At 48.2% G+C, this 15,679-nt stretch overlaps 1 protein-coding gene across 1 annotated transcript in view; it reads left to right on the forward strand.

Annotated features, from left to right (window-relative positions):
- LOC143258730 (uncharacterized) overlaps positions 1-15,679 on the forward strand; it is a 114,990-nt gene that overhangs the window by 34,643 nt on the left and 64,668 nt on the right. The gene's annotated exons all lie outside the window — the stretch shown is intronic.

Raw genomic sequence — 15,679 nt, forward strand, 5'->3', positions numbered from 1 at the left:
TCTGGTAGTTTCAACCCTCGTCCCAAATTTTCCGGTATTTTCAATCCTCGCTCAGAATTATCTGGCGTTTTCAACCCCCGTCCAGTATTTTCCGGTGTCCTTAAACCCTCCTCTTAAATTTTCTAGTATTTTCAACCCCCGTCCTAAATTTCCTGGTATTTTAAACCCTCGTCCAGCATTTTCTGCTATTCTCAACCCCCGTCCACAATTTTCTGCTGTTCTCAACCCCCGTGCAGAATTTTCTGCTGTTTTCAACCGCCGTCCAGAATTTCCTCGGCTTTTCAACCCTCGACCGTTCCGCGTTTCCCTAGGTCATTCCCCATGCACGTTAGAATTCGTAAATTTCTTCGTTAGAGCAAAAGAACGGGACGCCGAAGGAATTAGCGCGAGGCGGCTGCCGAGGGTCAATTAGGCGACACATGTCCGTCGAACGGGGATCATCAACAAAACTTGACGATAGCGGATAGTGCTCGGTCCGGGCTGCGAAATGGCGGCGAATGTTTCGACGGAAGAGCGCGACATAGTCCACTACGAGGAGAAGTAAAAATGGCTCGTAAAACAGCGGGCCTTTATCGTCGCTTCTGATTCACTAAAATATCTAGACTTTCATGAAAGTTTTAGGAGGCATTCGTTTCTATTGTTCCGACGCGGTTGGAGGGAGAGGATAGGGCAAGATAAAAGTACCCATTACGAAACACCGATCAGTTGCGACACATTCCCCGAAACGTTCGCGTAAAGAATGCAATAAAAAATCGCCAGAGCAATACGAGCGCGGAAGTAAAAATTCTGCGTTCGAACATCGTTCTTTATAAATTCATTAGCACAAGTACTGTTTTGCAACGACCGGCTGCAAAGCAAAATATTTGGTCGAATACTGCGAACGCGTCGCGCGCGTTAATTGTGGTTAACGGTCGTTGTTCCGATTAATGGTACAATTATCATCCACGTTCCATGTTCAATATCCCCATTTTGGAACAGGCATTTCACACGGACGTTCCCAAATTAGCAACATTTAGGCTGAAACACAGGCAGACGGTGCGAAAATGGTGTTCCACGATGAGTGCAAGCTCGTAGTCGACAATTGCGTTCGTACTATTTTGTATTCACACGTTAAATAAATATTTCGAAGTTCCTTTGCGTTATCTAAAAACAACGCTCCGTCGAACAGCGGTATAAACATTTGAGGATAACTCGACGACGATCTTATCCCTCTCCCTCGAAAAGCGTTCCATATACAGGGTGTCCCAAAAATGTCTCGTAGTCCGGAAATGGGGGGTTGCTGAGGTCATTTGAAGTAACTTTTTCCTTTACAATAATTTTCCCAATCAGAGGCGAGTTCAGCCAGCGCAGGCGGCCCAGCCAACGAGCGGAATGGGCTTCGACCGCTGGTTAGCACAGTCTGTAGATACTCTATGGTGAAGCGTATACCATTGGTGGCCTTTGCTTTAGGGACTTAGAGATAGAGACACCACAAAGAAATCAGAAACATTAAGTTGTTACTGAGACTAGTAGAATTCGTATTCCTGATTTTTTGGACTGTCCCGAAAATGAATTCCACTAGTCTCAGTAAATGGTCCAAAATTTTGCTATCCACCTAGAGGGACCAGTTACTGAGACTAGTAGAATTCATTTTCGGGATTTTTGTCATCTGTCCGGAAATCAATCCCACTAGTCTCAGTAACTGGTCCAAAATTTTGCTATCGACCTAGGTGGACCAGTTACTGAGACTAGTGGAATTCATTTTCGGGACAGATCGGAAAAATCCAGAAAACCAATTCCACTAGTCTCAGTAACTGGTCCACCTAGGCCCATAGCAAAATTTTGGACCAGTTACTGAGACTAGTGGAATTCATTTTCCGGATTTTTGTGATCTGTCCGCTAAGGAAAAAGTTGCTTGAAATGACCTCAGGAACCCGTCATTTCCAGACTACGAGACATTTTTGGGACACCCTGTAGGTGCTCCCGCCCGACGGTGTATCGTTTCGGTGTATCCGTCAGGGTTTAGGTCAGCGAACACGTATCTCGGAGAGGCGTGTCCCTGACGCGTTCGGAAATCGATTCGGCGTCGATAATTCGGTGGCGGCCAATGTTAATTCTGACCGGGCGAAAACGCGGCGAATAAACTACGCTCGGGCCGCTCGAAAATCGGTCGGTCGGGCGCGTCTTCAGGCGTGGAAAACGGAATTCTCGCGCCCCAATTGCTGCCCGTCCGCGGCCGCGTCTGTGACTTCGCGCTCTTCGCTTCTCTTCTGCACTGTTCTCCCCCCGTGCTCTCCCTTCTCCCCGCCAGGGTGCCGGCGAGGGCGGCAGCACACGAGCCTCTATTTCGCTTTCATTTTTGGCGGCCGGGCGACTGCGACCGCGACGACAAATGCGCCGTTAAATCGTCCAAGGTCTCCCAGCGGCGACACCTGAAAAGAGGCGGCCGCGAAGAAAAAGTTTCGCGCCGCTGGAAAATCCGCTTACTCCCCGCTTAGCGGAATCCCGCGGCCGCCGGCTCGAGGATTGCAGCGGCATCCGCGCGTTCTTAATCCCCGTCGCGAATCAAAACCCTCGGCCGCCGCCTCTCCTCCCCCCAGCGGCCGGGAATTACTTTCGCAGGGGACGCCGCGAAAGTGGCAAGTTGCTCGCGCGGAGCTAACGAAGAGGAGCCGCGGGGCCGGGCGCCCTGGGAACACCGGGGGGAAAAAGATAATGGACAACCCTCTCCCCCCGGCCCGGGATCGGTTGTCCGACGAATGGACGCGACACGCTGCGACAATGCACCCTCTACACTGTTTTTCCATTATGCGGCATCAGCCGCCGGCCGGCCGGCGGGGACGTTTTTAGCTTTTATTTCGGGCCGGGCTTCCAGCCGACGCGGATTCGTTTTTATTCTTCGTCTGGCTTATTCATCGATCGCTCGAAGAACGCCGGCCAGAGGGGGAGAGGGGCCGGCCGACGTTGCTCTCGCAGTTACCTCGAAATCCCTTCCGGTTTGTCCTTATTATTCCGGTTGAACGTGCGCGGAGGACCGGCGCGATTATGCCAGAACTTTCCGCGGCCACGCAATTATCCTCGATTTAGCTCGCGGCCTCCTATCTCTAAGAAAACACTCGTCCCGCGGGAAGGGGTTGCTTGCCTTCCGGCCCGAGCAAATCCCGGGGGCGAGGCTGTCCTGTCTGCCGCCCTACCCGCGACCCGACTCTTCCCGATTCGCCTTAAACAAATTTTAAACGGCCCTCGCCCCCGACAATCGCTCCTCCATAAATTCGCCCCTTTGAAGTTATTGGTGGAACGTGTTGTTCGGTGTTCACGGTTATCTCGGGTCTTCGAAGTTTTTAATGTGGCCGAACGTAATTGAATTGAATTCAATTCTGAACTGAATTTATTATTTATTTATTTTTGTATTATATATTTAGGAATGTTTTCATTACCGTTGATGATAGTAAAAAATGTTGCAGGAACGAATCGTACGGTTTGAAGGATACATCTTGTGCTGGTAATATTTTTTTTGTAGACTAATTAATATATTTTGTTTTAAATGTTATATTTTTTTAATTAACAAGTAATATTTTTTTTATAGGAAAAAATATCTCGCGGTGTTTTGTGAGATTTCGAGGTTATCGAGGGTTTTTCTTTTTTTTTTAAATGGGATTATATTTTTCCATCGTTATAAATTCTAATAATTTTGAGTTAGAAATGGAGAAGAAAATAACGAAATAACTGCAACAGAGGGAGCAACGAATTCTAAATGTCTTAGAATTTCGGAATTTAGGTTTAGAATTTGTCATTGTTCATCGGAGATATTATTAATACAAACCGCACGATCGTTGTCGTTGATCATCCCCCAACAAAATCATGTTGGTTACGAAAATCCTTGGTTACGACAAAGATACTGTTTGCTATAACAACAATATCGCCAGACTTAAAAATTGCCGCGAAAACTAGACTATGCAAAATGAAATTGTCCACCTCGATTGCAACAAACAGAAATAAAATAGTAGCTGGGTTTCTTTTTTTAATCTGACTAGAACGTTAAAAACAACGCAAAAGCATTTTTAACACCAGAACTACCAGGCCAATCAAAATGATTGATATTTTTCTGTTACACTTCCTCACATTTTAAAGATATTTCCACGACAAATTGCCTAAATATAATCTTCTACATTAGAAATAATAAGAAGTTCAAGTAATTTTTAGCAAGTATTTCTTTTATAAGTCGTTATTACAGAGCAGTATTAACGAGAGCACTATTTAACTATTAATTATTATTAATGCTCCGCAGTCCTGTTAAAATCTTCGTTTCGGAGGCTCTGGACATCTAGCGTTGTTAAGAGATTTTATGCATTTGTGAGAGAAATGGTGGAAATGGCGGAACACCAGACAGTGGGAAAAAGTTAAAATCTTCTAATCTTTTTCCCACTGTCCGGTGTTCCGCCATTTCCACCATTTCTCTCACAAATGCATAAAATCTCTCAACAACGCTAGATGTCCAGAGCCTCCGAAACGAGCCAGATCTCGGCGAACGATTGAAAACCAATCAGAGCGCGGTCCAGACAATATAATCCTGCATTGCTTTAGCGGAACAGCCGGATCGACGATCGAAGACTGCGCTCGCGTTCGATAGCTCTTCGGAACGGCCGGCGATCAGAGTTCTCGGTGCCGTGCCCGGACTGCTGCTAAATAAGTAAAAAGATGACGAAATAAAAGCGAATATTTCTGCGAGCTCTGTGCCGCGCTAAAAGCTTTATTAACGCAATTTGCTAGCTTCGCCGAGACGGCGCGGCGCGTTGCGCCGCCCGGTAAAAATCCGGCTGCACCCCGAGTGCAGCGGTTTCGTCTGGCTCCTCGTCCGGCTGGTGGCCGTGTCTCAGGCGTAGTTCGTTCCACCAGATGGGAGCGTTGTCCCCGTTCTCGGCGTGCACCGCCGTGCACCCCGGCGGACCTTTGTGACAAAGGAGCAAAGCCATTCTATTCTGAAAACAACGATGGACGCAAATTTGCTCACGGCAAATGGAATTTCTGCGGGGGTGTGCGCGGCGCGCACCGGCCGCGACGTGTCCCGCGGGATCGATGGACGCGCCTAACGCCGCGCAGAAAGCGGCGGGCACGGAAATTCCGTCGCGGATTCGGCCGCGGACACGGTCGCGAATCTGTTGGCTATCCGAGGCGGATCGCGGACGCGCGAAAGCGAGAGGAGAGGCGCGAGATCGGGAGCGGAATGAATCCGGCAGCAGGCTCGGTTTCGAACGGCGAGCGCGACTCGCTCAGCTCGGCTCGGCTCGGCTCGGCCCGACGCGGCTCTGTTCCTGCATCGACTTCGAGCCGAACAATGTAGGTCAAACGAACGACTTGCAGGCACGGGCCTCGCGTCGCTGAACACCCGGCTCGAGTTCAACTTTACGACCGCGTTCCGCCCTTTTACGATGACTTTTCATGCTCGCTACTCCCTCCCCTCCGCCCCCCGGCCACCGTCCCACCTCCGCGACTTTAAACATTCATGCCCGCATCCCCCCTCCCGCCGCCCCTTTTTCGCCTTTTTCCGAGCGGCGGGCCGGGTCGGGCCGCGCGAGAGCTCTCGGACTTTGAATCGCGGCCGCCTAACAACCGGGAAACCTCCGCGTCCCGTTGTTAAAAATTGCGATCGCCGAGCGCCCCGACGCTTTTTCTCCCTTTTTTCACGAACTTGTTACCTCGCCCGCGAAAAAGGGGGACCGCCAATTACGGGGCGGGCGTGCGTGACCGCCTGGGAATCGTCGGTGTCCGCTCGTAAGACGAGCGAGCCATCTCCGAGAGGTTTCTTTCCTGTCGGAATGATCCTCGGCTTTCTTAACCGTTCGCCGTGGATTCGAATGAATGTTTCATAAACGCGCGTCTCATGATCGCTCTCAAGGAAAGGAGAAAAAAAAGAAGAAACGGCGCCGTTTCGCTTCTATCAGCATAATTGCCGGCCGGTCGGCTTGTTCGCGATCGGGCCTCCGCGAGCGAACGGACGAACAGAGCCGATGCACCGCCGGTTCTCGCGTATGCATAATAGACGCGGCCCGCGCGTCAGCTACAACGTTCCGGATCGTTATTTATTCACCTATAATTTTCTGCGCGCGTTGGCCCGCGATCGGTAAATTAGCCGGTTAACGGGTTAAACACGCGCCGCGCGCGAGACTTGAAAATGCCGTGGCACACGCGTTCCGCCGGGCAGAGATACCGGCGGCTCGATAAATGAAATCTCGATCGTGAAAGAGGAGCTGCGGGCACCGTGTGTGTGAGATAGATAGATAGATAGATAGATAGAGAGAGAGAGAGAGAGAGAGAAAGAGAGAAAGAGAGAAAGAGAGAAAGAGAGAGGGAGTGAGAGAGAGAGAAAGAGAGAAAGAGAGAAAGAGAGAGGGAGTGAGAGAGAGAGACAGAGTGTGTGAGAGAGAGAAAGAGAGAAAGAGAGAGGGAGTGAGAGAGACAGAGTGTGTGAGAGAGAGAAAGAGAGAAAGAGAGAGGGAGTGAGAGAGAGACAGAGTGTGTGAGAGAGAGAAAGAGAGAAAGAGAGAGGGAGTGAAAGAGAGAGAGAGACAGGGGGGAGCAGGGAGAATTTCTATTTGGCGGGGGTACTTTGATCGTCGTCAAAGGGGTCGGCAAAAACGCAGCGCGTTGGGGGAGCACGCGACGTGAATGACGTTTAGCGCTCGTTACCGCTACTCCCGCAAACTGGGAACGCGGCTGGGATGATTGCGCGCTGTGATGCCGGATAAAATCGCGAACAAGAGACACCGTCGTTGCTTCCGCTGTTCTTCAATCGGTCTTTTGAGCTTACCTGCCGTGATCTCTGCGCTCGGTGGATGCCGTTTGTGTTTCCCTTTTGACCGTCTCGTTCCGTTCGATTTCTGCGAACGGTCATCGATTTTCCTGAATCAAAGGAGACCAGGGGAACACGAGTAACACTGATCAACGATTAACGATTACGACCTATGCGAAATTATGTTCACGGTTAACAATTACGATCACAAAGTGATAAAGTAATCGTGATTATTGAATAATCGTAACGGTCAGGTAATCGTGATTGTTGAATTACTTAAGCGATCGGAGCGAACGTGATCGTTGATCGTGATTCACACAATAAAATGATTGATCGTGCGATGATTACGTTGTTTTGTTTTATTAGGATGAAATCTGAAAGATTTAGAACGATTTGGTTGAAATTTGAATAAAATAATGTATCATTCTCTTATTCGGCTTATTTTCGAATAAAAAGATTTATTCTTCTCTTATTCTGTTCATTTTCGAATTAAAAAATTGATTCTTCTCTTAGTCCGTTTATTTTTGAATTAAACAATTTATTCTTCTCTTATTCTGTTTATTTTCGAATTAAAAAATTGATTCTTCTCTTATTCCGTTCATTTTCAAATAAAAAAGATTTATATAAATCGTAAATAAACCTGAAAGCGAAACATGTAACCGCGGATGTATTATTCTCACATTTTGTTTATTTCTGAATGAAAAACTTGATTCTCCTCTCATTCGGTTTATTTTCAAATAAAAAAAAGTACCATTCTCTTATTCCTTTTATTTTCGAGTAAAAGAATTTATTCCTCTCTTATTCCGTTTATTTTCGAATAACATAATTTATCCTCCCCTTACTCCGTTTATTTTCGTATAAAACAATGCATTATTCTTACGCTTCGCTTATCTCCGAATTAAAAAATTTCACATTTATCGAAGACGAATCAGAGGGGGTCAGCAAACTGTCGCCGCAAAAGCGACCGGCTCCACTGCCCCTTTTGCGAACCCCTGACCCGATCGTAAATAAACCTGAAAGCGAAACATGTAACCGCGGACCATCATCAGCGTTCGTTTTCCTTGAAAAAAGAAGGCGGCCGCGAGCGAATCGATGCACCGCGGCGGTCCATCGGAATGAGAAATTCCGAGCGGTGTTTATTTCCATAAGGTGTATCCGCGGTGCTGGGGTCAGGTGAGGCGATCTATTAATGCTATCGACCGTCCGGTGACACGGTGCACCGTTCCCGATTTGTGCATCGTGCGGGCGCAGGTCGCGCGGGAACGTTCAAGTCGGTCTGAAAATACCGAGAGCGGTCGTTGCGGCCGCAGTCAGCGGCAGTGACCTGATTTTAATATCACGCGTGCTCGATAGCAGTCGCAGCGCATAGACGCCTTCTCGCTGCATGCTGCTCTCCTCTTCGGCTCGGCGCCGCTCGGCTCGGCTCGTCCCGTCGCGGATTAATCGCGACGCTCACCGACTTGGAATCTAAAGCCACTCTTCGTTTTCTGCGCCGCTACGGACAATCTAGTTCAACCGTTTCCACCGCCGGCCTCCCTCCTCCTCCTCCTCCTCCTCCTCTTCGTCATCTAACGAGTGCACGCTGCGAGAGATGCAGCGACTCGGTGCTTCAGGTCCAACAAGTAGGAAGCCGCGGTTTTCAGCTGCGAAATGTCGCGGGTCGCCCGAACACCCGTTCCTCGCCGTTCCTGTCCCGCCTGTCTTACCTGTCTTCTCGATAACCGAGCGCGTCCTGCGCCTCGCCACGCCAACTGTAATTTTCGATGAATTTCAATCGATGCACCGCGCCAAGATGCAACGATAACGATACGCGTCGCGGTAATTAATAACCGAGCAGCTGCGCTTTCGTTCGGAAGGTTGACCTAGATTCGGCTCTCGCGATTCCGTTCCCAAAAATCAAATCTCCAGGGGATTATTTAGCTAGAAAACTGGACACGGTAATTGACGCACAGTAATTGGATCGGTGCACGGAAATTGACGCACGGTGGCCAGAAGAGGCTCGCTAATCGACACGCAGGAATTAACTTATCATCTTTTATCATATTTTGAAGGACACGGTCGCTCGCTCGAAAACTGTTGAATATGCATTTTGTTAAATATTTCGTGTTATTTGTGTACTTTGGTTGTGACCAAAATTCGTGCTTTTATAAAAGACGTCCGCGTATAATTTAAGCGTTGCAAGAAGCGCGATTTGGGTGAAAGAAACTGTTTCGTTCGTCGAAAAGTTCGTCGCATTGATGGGCACAGTAATTGACACACTTAACAATAAGATATTTATTCTGATTCTGAACGAGCGGCATTTTAATATTTTCCGAATAAATAATGAATAAATAAGCGAATAAGTAAGACGCAACTAAACAGATCTTATATGCCTTTTGTGTAAGAAAAATGAGTAGATCGAGGAGGAAACAGTGAAAATATTTCAAGAATTTGCAAACACTATTTCATTAGTTTCAACGAAGCGAACTAATTAAAGGAAGAAAAATCTGTCTACGTAGATTTCGTAGCTTACAAATGATGCACAGACAATTTTTATTTCGCATAAAAATTCGCCGTCTACTCATAAATGTATCATTTACAGTCTGATTAATCGTAAATGAAAAAATTAGCGTCATTTCGACGGATTCGGTGAACCTAGTGCTAAGAAACATGACGAATCATGAATTTAACAAACTCACAGGATTCTCACGCGACTCGATTTCAATTTCGGCTATCCGAATTTTACAAATTTACCGAAATATCAGATACACCCTCTCCCCCGAATCTGCGATCTTCGAAGGCACGTTCCTTCCGAGATGCAACGCGCAAATATCTCGTCGTTCGTACCGTCGTCACGGCGGAGTGAGCCGTCCCGTCTATTTCTGAAATTGCTAGACAGACCGTGGACGCATAGTTGCGTCTTCCGGGGTCAAGGAAAATGCGGTCCGGCGAGAGAGGAGCAGGAATTTTGGCGTCGCCGCGGCAGCGTTCCTCGTTTTACGAGCGCACCTGCACGAACAACGACTGGCCAAAGAAAAAGAGCCCGGGACTGGGTTGGGGAAAGAGACTGGCTGAGGCAGAGAGGTGTTTCTCGTTTAAAACAGCGAAGGGAAGGCTTTTCCGAGGGAAATGAAATTACTGCGGAAGCGCGGCGAGCGCGCGGCTTTTCGCCGCGCGTTCCAGCCGCGTGCATTAATTCGTCGCGTTCCCTCTGTCAGCTCATCCGACCTTTTCCCCGGCGGTTCTTCGCGCATCGACGTTTCCGCGACGGAACGCGGAAACCGTCTGGCCACGAGCCGCGTTCCCGCGAGACGCGCCGTTCCTTTCGATCGCGGCGCGAACATCCGCGAGCTCCGTCCGATTCCGTCGACGATCGCTTCCGACACGGCAATCTTCTCTCGGCGAGCCCTCCGATCGATCGATCCGCCGAAAAACCGAATGGTAATTAAGGTGCCGGGATCCGATCGACGCGCCGCGCCTCGTCACGACGCCCGCCGGCTCCGGGGAAAATCGTTAAAGCGCTCGAACCGGTCCGTTTCTGAGAGTCACTTCCGTGCACACGTAGCGTGCATCTTCGTCTCCCCCCCTCGGAAGCGGAGCCGAACGTGCTCCTAAGTTACGCGCGAACCGTTTGTTACATTGAAGAATTCCTCGCGCGGAAGTTGCCCGGATCGTCTAATTAGTTTCCCGTTGCCGCGCTTCTCTATCGAGACGCGGAAGTCGACGGGCACGCCGCCGAAAGGAGGAAGAAGTTCGCCGTTTTACACGGGGTGTCCCGGAATTATGGCACTTTCGAGAAACGAGGGGTTCCTTGGATCGTTCGAAGTAACCTTTTCCTCGGCGAAAATGCAATCCGCGGCTCTGTTTGCGAGTTATTCATGAAAAACGGTGATTAATCAGACGATGAGATGACAGCTGATTGGTTTTTCGTTGATAATTTACGATCGAAGTCGCGGGTTGGATTTTTGCTAAGGAAAAGGTTTCAGTAATGTCTCAGATTGTTCACAAAAATGGACAATTTGGGAAGGAGAGATACGATTGTTCGAGCCTTGCAGCTCGTTTTTATAATTGTTGAAAAGCGGTAATTATAAAAATGAGTTGTAAGGATCGAATTCGCAAGGCTCCTCTTCCCGACTTACAGTATTTCCATTTCGCAGGACAAAGTGCATTTTATGCGTACGAAATTGAGTCTCGCTATTCATGCGACAGTTACACTTTTAACAATGTTTAAAATTTAAACCTCGATAATATAAAAATGACCTTAGAGCGTGATATAACAATTTTAGTGGTGCCTCAGGGTCGCCACTCGAGTGCAAACGGTTAATTTACGTTCAGATTGTGAAGATACACTTGCCAGTTATTTATACAATATTTTCCAAAAAATTGCAAAGATACTTGCGAGTTATTTGAATAAATAATATTCGAATATCGAATGATATTCGCGTTATTGCGGCAAATTTAACGCTCGTTCGAAATCAGAATCTTATTGATACTTTCATAAACTAATATTTCTATATTAGAGAGGTGATTTTAGTGCTTCGTAAATCTGGAGAATACTTCCGAATACAATAATGTCTCCCTAATTGACACTCAGATTATGCACAAAAATGGACAATTTGGGAAGCGGAGATACGATTATTCGAGCTTCGCAGCTCGTTTTTACAGTTGTTAACAATCGATAACCATAAAGAACGAGTCACAAGGCTCGAACAATCGTATCTCCTCTTCCAAAATTGTCCATTTTCTTGCACAATCCAAGCGTCAATTAGGGAGACAATTACTGTGCTTCGAATGACCTCAGGAACACCCCTCGCTGCCTGGAACTGCCATAATTTTGAGGCACCCTGCGTACTTCTATCGCGCTTCCGTTGTCTCGCTTACGTTTTAACGTAACTAGAGACCGCGGGGTTGGGGGTTGCAACGTTAGACGCAGGATGCTGCATTATGCAAATCCTCTTTCGCGAAAGTTCGGCGCCATTAAAGCAAGATTCTCGGTGCGCTGGATCAGCGAGATCGGGATCCAATATTCCGTGCGAGAAGCAGCGACGCGGCTTCGACTCCGGTTTTGAACCCTGCTCGCGATCCCGAGCAGTTTCTACGGTCCTGTATCGGATCGGGTTCGCCGGGAGCGCCTTAAAAATCGCAAGAAAGGGTTCGCGGTCGCGGCGAACCGCAAAACTCGGACGCAGCAGTTTGTCCGCCCCTTTTGCCACCGTGCGGCCCGGCCCGGCCCGGCGAGCCCCGCGGCGATAGGGGCGCCCTTGCATTGGCGTCGACCAACTGGTTACAATGTCGCGAGACCAATGAGAGACAATGTACACGACGTCGCCGCGCGCGGTCCCTTTGTCGAGGTGTCGCTATTTGCGCGCGATTTTCGGCCCGGTTCGAACCAACGATCCGGATCTTTGTAGCGGCCGCTGCGTAAACCGCATCGCGTTCGCGGGTATCGCCGTTCTATGGAGACCGCACGGCTTCGTGCCGGTGCGAGAATAGCATAACGAGGGCCCGACGTAAGTGCGCGCACACCGTCCTCGATCCATGGGCCCGCGGACAATGACTGCCAGATGGCGGCTAGGTACTCCGTTTACGGGGACCGCGCGCACACCGACGCCGTGTGCTCGAATTACTAAGTAGCCAGGTTGCACGCTCATTATCTATACGGTGGCCTGTTTTTGTAATCGGAGAACACGCGGAGAGACCGAGGTTAGGCGGGATCGCGTGCAAATTGGAAGGGATGGTACGGTTTGTTCGACGGGACGATCGACCCGCCTCGCAGCAGACACGCGTCGCACGGTGCACCGAAGTGCCCGTTTTTTTTTTTTTTAGGGACAACGTTCGATCGCTTCCGTTCCGTTTGCGAGAAACGCGTGGAACACAGGGGGCTGTTTTTCCGCTGTTTGTACCGAAATTGATCGCGGTGCAGCGTTATCGTGGATATCGTTCATGTATTTAACAGTAAGGGTTGATTCGCATCTACGTGCCAGGTTCGGGCCAGGCTCGGGACGTGCTACAAGTCTGACCGAGGACGAATCATTCTTATATTTTGATTTACATTGGAGTGTTCTAAACGTTCGCACTTGCAGGCAGGACCAGGCTTGCTTCGACCATAATTAACCCTTTGCACTCGAAACCATTTTTAACAGTAAATGTAAAATAATTTCTCTGACTTATTTCTCTGACTTTACAAAGTGCATTTCATGCATATGAAATTGCATCTTACGGTGATTCGTACAACAGTTACACTTTTAACAATTTTGTAAATCTAAACTTTGTTGATATAAAAATGATCTCTGCAACGTGATACGACCATTTTAATGGTGCCTCGGAGTCACCACTCGAGCGCAAAGGGTTCAAACAAAGCGAGACGGAACTACGGAACTGGTACGATGTGGACAGAGTGCGCAATCTTTCGTTCTAACGTTGCAGGCACAATTATATTATATAATTGTGCAGTTATAATAATTATGAAGACACTTTCGTGGAAAATGATTGAGCAAATTGCGTTATCGAGACAACTACTGTAATAAAAACTGTACGGAATTTAAATGAACCACGTTTCTTCCTCTCTCTCTCTCTCTTTCTCTCTTTTCATTTTTACGTGGCAATGAACACCGGTCAATTTTACTGCTCGGTTGTTTCAGTGTTATGTTTACGAGAACGATATATTTATATTATTATTTTACTATCATTTACTGATTAAATCGGCGAACTATCCTCTATATTACAGTGAATAATATATACGGTGGTTCAATTCGAGAATACACAGTGGAAATTCTGTCGGCAGATTTCTCATGAACAAATTATTGATTCGTTGCAGTTTCAACAACTGTTTTCTTATAAACCAATATAGTAATGTAAAAAAATTACTTCAACACTGAGTTTATGGAACTATACAGATTGCAAAGGCACATTTACATAATTCAATATATTGTTATTATGATTAATTATTCAATATATACTTGCGGCAGATATAGTAATGTCTCCCTAACTGACGCTTAGATTGTCCACAAAAATGGACGATTTGGGAAGAGGAGACACGATTATTCGAGCCTTGCGCCTCGTTTTTATAGTTGTCGAGAATCGGTAATTATAAAAACGGGGCACGAGACTCAAATTAATCGTACATCCTTTTTCCAATTTGTCCATTTCTGTGGTCAATCTGTGCGTCAATTAGAGAGACATTACTGTATTACGCTGACACTCGACCAAAATCAGACTAAACGTCTTATCGTCACTTTCATAATATACATATATATATATATGTATATTATGAAAGTGACGATTATATATATATAATATATTATTATTAATAATAATAATAATAATAATAATATATATATATATATAAAACAGCTGACTTCAGCGCACCTTAAATCCAGCGTTAAAAAAATGACCCCGAAATTTCAAGCGTTGCCATAGAGACCCGCCGTTCGATCGCAAATGTCAAACACGGTATAAACATAGTTCCGAATCGATATGGATCAGCGAAGTTTTCCGATTTTTGTCCCCGGGTTCTATGGAGAGCGCGTCGCGGCCCTCTTCGGCGTGTTTCGAGCGGACCGCCGCATCGGCGTCACAGTAAATTGCATAAGCCTCGTCGTCGCGCGCTAATTCGTCCGGCCTTTGTCGTCGGATTTCGTCCGCCGCGGTGCGACGCATAATTGTCCGTAAACCGTACAGCCCGATAATCCCCTCTAGCCGTTTTAATGCCGGTAAACGTTCGTTGAACGCCGCGCGCAGTTCCATGCGACGGTTCCACTCCGGCCTGGCCCGGTCCCCGTCCGACCCCGCGCCGCGCCGTTTCCGCGTCGACCGGCTTCGTCCGTCCTTTATTTTCCCCGGCGCGTTCCGCTTTAAGGGAGATTTCAATTTTTGATCGGGAACCGTCCGACCCGGTTCGCCAACGTCCACGATTTGCCGGCGTCGGCCGGTGCTCTGATTTCCCCGACGTGTCGCCGCCCCTCCACCCCCTCCTCTCGGCCGGGGACCGAGGGGACGCGCGGCCCGGTTTCCCAAGCGTGCGGTTCAATTCCGTACATTCGATTTACGCGGCCGAAACCCGGATCGCACGGATCGATTACCGCGATACCCGTCCAGAGCCTATTCAATTCGTCGGCTCGCTCCGACCAGCCGAAAAACGGCCGGGACCCCGACGACCCAGATTTTAAGAAGCTCCGACCTCACCGCTCCTGATAGGCTCTCCGCCGACACTTGTTCGCCGGTCCTCCGGTGCGGATCGATTCCGCGGCGGAAGAATCGCCGGGGAATAGAGGGGCCTCCGAAATGCGCGCCGTAAACCCTCGTACGCCTCGTGGCCGAATTCGCGCGGAAAAGTCGACGGAACTTTCGGAATAGGATTTTCCGCCCGAATTTGCCAAACAACCACCGCACGCCGGTGGTTGTTCGCCACCGCTCGGCCCGGAGTCTGACCGTTGCCGGCCGTTTCTACTCGCGCGAGCCAACGATCCGTTCCTCGAGTTTTCAACTCCGAGGAAATCGGTGGATAATCCGAGTGCGCGGCGAACGAATCTCGCGCGTTACGGGAGAAATCGTGTTGCATCGAGACGGTGGTTTGCGATGATGGTTTAGGCGCGTTTTAGGAATTCGAGGGTGTAACGGAAGAGAGATTTTGTAGCCTCGCTTTAGAGATGGTATGCGATAAAGCGTATAAAGAATTTGGTATTTAGGCTAATCTTGGCCATTAGGCTGAATAACCTGATCTATCTCTGTCAGTTCTAGTTTTTTGCACTGGCTAAATCTAACGGTCTAAATCTATTTTAACCCTTTGCACTCGAAGCAAAATGGACGAGAAATTTCAAATAGCTTCTCTGTGACCCAAGGTCCATCTCCGTTTCGTATAACCTATAGCGCATTTTGAACATATGAAATTAAATTTCATGTCTCACTTGCGCTTTCAACAGTTCTTGAGAT

The sequence above is a fragment of the Megalopta genalis genome, chromosome 4 (genome assembly GCF_051020955.1).
Source record: "Megalopta genalis isolate 19385.01 chromosome 4, iyMegGena1_principal, whole genome shotgun sequence".
Lineage (NCBI taxonomy): Eukaryota > Metazoa > Arthropoda > Insecta > Hymenoptera > Halictidae > Megalopta > Megalopta genalis.